This window comes from Pseudorca crassidens, chromosome 13 (genome assembly GCF_039906515.1).
Source record: "Pseudorca crassidens isolate mPseCra1 chromosome 13, mPseCra1.hap1, whole genome shotgun sequence".
NCBI lineage: Eukaryota > Metazoa > Chordata > Mammalia > Artiodactyla > Delphinidae > Pseudorca > Pseudorca crassidens.
The window spans coordinates 19,381,409-19,386,967 of record NC_090308.1 but is presented as its reverse complement, the minus strand read 5'-3'; the positions used below and the strand labels follow the sequence as shown (position 1 = coordinate 19,386,967).

General features: G+C 38.0%; 1 long non-coding RNA gene across 1 annotated transcript; it reads right to left on the bottom strand.

Moving 5' to 3' along the window:
* Positions 1–1,699: 1,699 nt before the first annotated feature.
* On the bottom strand, positions 1,700–5,343 carry LOC137204943 (uncharacterized). Its single transcript, XR_010933919.1, has 3 exons — positions 4,756–5,343; positions 3,758–3,834; positions 1,700–3,659 (listed from the first exon to the last, which is right to left on the bottom strand). It is a non-coding gene; the product is annotated as an uncharacterized lncRNA (long non-coding RNA).
* Between the last annotated feature and the right edge of the window lie 216 nt (positions 5,344–5,559).

The following is a 5,559-nucleotide window of genomic DNA, read 5'->3' as shown; positions in this document are numbered from 1 at the left end:
AAACATGTATATTTGAATGATTCTGTTTTAACTTTTACCCTGCTCTTACAAATGTAAATTCTATATTGAATCTACACAATGCAACTACTGGAAAATCTGTTTATTTTCAAAATAAATAATTTATTTAGTGGCATTTGCTCCAGAGCCTGAGAATAATTTTCATAAATCAAATAGTTCATCAAGATGTTTCAAAGAAACAGAAAAGGAAGGCAATTTGAGAACACTGGGTAAATGAAAGTAGCTGCTTTCTCATATCCTCATAAAAAATACATCCCTTAATCAACAAGATTACTTCCTTTTGTAAGAATGAATAAAGTATATTACCTCCAACTCCTTCCAACCTCTACTTTCAAATGACTGTGGATCTAAAATATGAGTATGTAGAAAAAGATCTAAGTCTGAGAAACAGTAATGAGGACCACTGGCCTCGAACGATGAACTCAGCTAGACTGTCAGAGTATCAGACATTCCACTACTAGGGATTCATTCCTTGGGGATTTTTGCCATGTGGAAGCGGGTCCCTTTTTGGTGTCTAATTTGGGGGGGGGATCACTAAATATATCAAACTTTTACTATTCAATCGTGTTGCACCTATAACTTAGAATCCTGTCAGCCCAACCATGAAAGTAAGTCACAAGCTGGAAGGAATATCAGTTAGATTGGAGAGATGAGGAGAGAGGACCTATAAGCAAGTAGGGCAGGCCTAGGGGACCAGAATGAGGCATCTCTGCATTCATATTGTGGCTTATTGCTATCACTGGGGTTGGGGAGAGGGAAGGAATGAACAGAGAACAGTAATGGATACTTAAAGGAACAGCAAGATGATGGCAGAAATTAAATTTACAACTTTGCCAGGGACAGATTATATGTTTCGTGGTCTACTTATTACAGAAAAGTTGCTTCTGAAAGTCAGAAAGTGGCTTTGACTGCCAACCTGGAGTTCACCTTCCTTTGAGAGACCATTCAGTATTTCTAACAACAGCAGCAGTTATTCACAAGTTATAACAATTATACCAAAATGCCATACATAGTAAATAAAATACTCTTTGGTTTAGCATGTTCTCACTTGAGTATTTAAAATTTTTTTTTTTTATCTTTTATAGAAACATAGAAAAACATACTCTGAACAGTTTGGGCACTACTCTTAACTTTTGATATCACCAACCCCCAGTAACTGGCCCTGTACTAGGACATGTATGCTTCATAAGCTCAGGCTCTTCCATTAACCTCTTCTCTGAAGCTGGGATGCTAAATAGGAATTCTTCATTTTGAAGTTCAGCCACAGTGAAAGGTAAGAGTATGATTATGCAGACTGCAAGTGTCAAAAAGGAATATACATGGCTCCTATATATGGCTCAGAGGTAAACCAACATCACTGTAATTCAGGAAAACTGACACTCAAAAGAGAGTGTTCTCAGGCAGAGAAAGACACATTGCTTACTAATAATGCTGGCTTTCCAGATACAAGAAGGGAGTGGTAACCTTGGCATCAAATTTGTATATTGTAATTTACCATTTATGTACATTAAAATTAAAAAGATTTAAAATTAAAAACTCCATGGTCAAAAACAAACAAAAAATATGCTTTCAGATTCAGAAGAAATAACTCAAAAAGTGATACATCAAATGACAGCATATTTAATATGGTTAAGAAGAAATTGTGAAAAAAAAAAACTACAGGAAACTTTCATCACACCTTAGATTCATTGATAACCCTACAGCTTTTTTACATCATACAGCTTTTTATCCCATGGGATACTTCTCAAACCAGGTGACTAGCTATGGAAATTTACTTCTGCCAATTGATTATTCCTTTAGCAATCATCTAAATTCTTATTCAATTTCATAACCACCAAAGAGAAAAAGAAGAAAATGAAAATCAAATCCAGGAACAAAAGTAGAAAAGTGTGACTCTACATGAATAGAAACCCAATTGTTTATGGCTCTTGTGTCCCCTTCTCAGCTATTTCTGTGCCCTGCATGAACTTCTGGAGGCAGCACACATGTATACTTTAATTTTTCATTTCTTAGCTGTGTAATTTATTTTATTTTTTAGACATCGTCATTCTTTTTCCCCACTGGTGCACTTCTTATATGTAGAAAAAATAATACTCAATACCCTGGTATAAATTAAAAATATATATGCTTTTTAAAGCATGTGTTTACATTTGATGTTAATTTCTCATGTTTAAATATTTTTATATTATATTAAACTTTTATGCAGAAAGCATTTCTAAATTACGAACCAGAATCCATTTGAGCTATGCCAAGACATAAATATTTGCTTCATAGTTTTTTATTAACGATTTTAAATGTTATTTTTCTATTTAAAAAACCATGTGTACAGTTTGAGTTGTCTTCAATACAAATTTAAAAATTAATCAGCTATAATGGCAATGTGGCATAGTGATTAAGAGAGGGGTTTGTGGTATCAAAAAGCCTGATTTTAATTCTGCCTCTAACAATTTCAAGCTGTTTTACCTTACAGAAGGTATTAACCTCTCTGTACCTCAGCTTCCTCATCAGCAAATGAGAACAATCGTAGCAACTACCTCAAAGAATTGTTATGAGCCCTGTTCATTTAAAGCCATTACTGTTACTATTGTGTCTAGTGTCAGCCGAGGAGATATCTTGGTATTGTTTTCACTATCACCCACAAGAATCAATTTGCACTTATAGACACATGATGCTTTGCTAGGTACATGAGTTCATCAATTGAGTCCTCTCAAAACCTGCAGACCCACACATGAGCACATGTACACACATCCTGCAATAGAACGGCCTGTACCAAACTCTGAAATAACCAATTAAGAACATCATCTACAGATGTGCTGTGCTGACATTAGAAACAGGTTAAAGGTAAATGGGAAGGGATGTGGAGATGCCCGTGGAAGTCCCTGGGAATTCTGCATTTCACAAAGAAAAGTACAGATCCCCTCTGGTTAATGGCTTCATGGAAGAGCAGTGACAGTTTAAGAGAGGAGAGACACAATTGGGTGGAGTTGAAAGAAAAGAACATTATCTAGGCTTACAAGGCTGTTATCTTAAAGACTTGGCATTTGGACTGGAATGACTGTATCATGGGAGTTTGAGACAATTTTGTCTAACATGATTAAAGACTCATGAACCAAAGAATAGAAACTAAGGAAATGAAGTTCAAGGCTTGTCCCTGACGGGCTGTGAAGCTCGGTATGTGGATCCTAGAGTTCTCAAGAACATAATCAGTGACAAGACACTATCAGGCTTTGGGGGGAGATAAGCAAGAGCATTTTAGGAAGAACTTCCAGGGGCTAAGAGATGGATGAAGAAAACCATGCTGACCACAGGATGACAGTGAGAAGTGCAGGACAGCTGTAGGCAGAGTCCAGAGGGAGACTAAAATTGATCAAGACACAAAATGAAAAGTACTCGGGACAGGTGGTAAAAATGTGGGACAGATACGAGGGAAAAGCATGAAGCAGAATAAAGTTTAGTTTAGCAATAAAATGCATGAACAGAATGCAGAGGAGGTGAAATGACACTCGTTTGTGGCTTGAAATGGGAAAGAGATGATGACACAGCTGCTTTGATTGACAGCAGGGTGGAACAGAGGATTTGAAGGAAAACATAACGTTTTTCTTGAATCTTCAGCTGACATGGAATCTCCATCGCAACTCATCCTATGTTCAGGGAAATGTAAATCAAGAGTGTGAGCAGGCAAAAGGAAAATTACATTTGTACTTCAAAGTTCTTGATACCACGTGAGGTCAGCACTTACCATCTAAACTCGCTGCTGCTTCTCTCCTTTTCTTAACCCTTTGTCTCTATCCGTTACCAAGTAGTTAGGCATCTGGCCTGTGTAGGGGGAAGACAGAACCTAGGATTCAAAGATAGTTTTTTTTTTCTTTTTTTCTTTTTGCATTACGCGGGCCTCTCACTGTTGTGGCCTCTCCCGTTGCGGAGCACAGGCTCTGGACGCGCAGGCTCAGCGGCCGTGGCTCACGGGCCCAGCCGCTCCGCGGCATGTGGGATCTTCCCGGACCGGGGCACGAACCCGTGTCCCCTGCATCGGCAGGCGGACTCTCAACCACTGCGCCACCAGGGAAGCCCTCAAAGATAGTTTTATGTACACACAGACTGAAGCACGCGTGCACATACATACACCTTCCAAAGCTAGAAAACAGTATCAGAATTAAATTTAAGAAGCTATTTCATTAATGCCCTTTCCACGTCGTTTTCTTTGGTAAAATGACTCCTGCTTTCTGCACTTACTCATATAAAAATATCTTTGTTATTCCTTACATTTGTTTCAAACGTATCACTTCATAAACAGTTGAATTGTGGAAAATAAGAGGAAATGTTCACAATACCTCCTTAGTTGGTCATCTCTCTTCTCCCGTGGTACTAAAGAAAGTAGTATAAGCAACACGTTTTTAAACAACAGACAGTACAGGAGAAGTGCTGCTTTGAGGGCCCATTTAAGTTTGATGTATTTTCAGAGAGCCATAACGCAGTGCTGAAGAAATACATGCAAGCGTGCCACGAAGAAAAGAGCAAAACAAAACGTTACTCTCAGAATGAGCATCTGAGAGCCAGCTCCCATCCTGAGCTAAGTACCTCCACTTCAGCATAGGCAACAAATATCTAATTAACACAAATATCTAATTGCTTTAACAGAATAGGCAGTAAATTATATTAAAGGGAAAAAACTAAACAGCAGGGAAAATAGGGAGAAAACTACTCAGGAGATTATTTGAGAAATGTGATTATACTCACAAGTATTCTTCTCTTTACTTTACTTGGCTAAGACACCGTCTCAGCAAACAGCTCTCATCCTATGAAACAGTAAAAGGAAGCAAGTTCTCCCAGGGAGAGGGAGGGGATGGTGGTTAGCCACAAGACTAGGTAATTAGTAAAATCCTGGCATGTCTAATACACTTGTCTTGAGTAGTGTTCTGAGTCAATTAATTGATCTGATATATTGCTTAGCTCAAAGTTAAAATACCAAATGAATAGGTGAGCAGGACTTGACCAGTGAATATACCTAATATAACATAGAACTGTCAGCCAATAAAGTAGAATTGTGTCCAGGAATGATCAAATTTAAATTTGCTTTACTGACACCAGACTGGATTTTTGTCAGAGATGTTTTAAAGTGAAATTTTCATGAATTCCGAATAAAAATTTTACATGGAAAATGCGTGGAGAAGATAATGATGTATACTCAATCAAGACAATTACATGAACTCTAAATGATTTCAGGGGTTCATTCTTGTGGCAAAGATGGCCTCTCCTCTCTTGCAGGCTATGACCCTCTTTTTCCTTTAAAGTTCTTCTCATTGGAGAATCTATCCACAGCTCATTCCATTTGGCCCCAGATATGTTATTCCAGGGTTCCCTACACACATAATGTGGACCCCTGCATAGCTTCAGAAGATTTACACTTACTTATTTTTTATCTGTACATTCATTCATTCATTCATTATTCATTCATTCCTTTACCCTATCTTCTACAACGTCACTAGGAAGGGGCAAGAGCCAGTTGAGCGTTCAGTTTTCTCTCTGAGCACTGTAGAACAT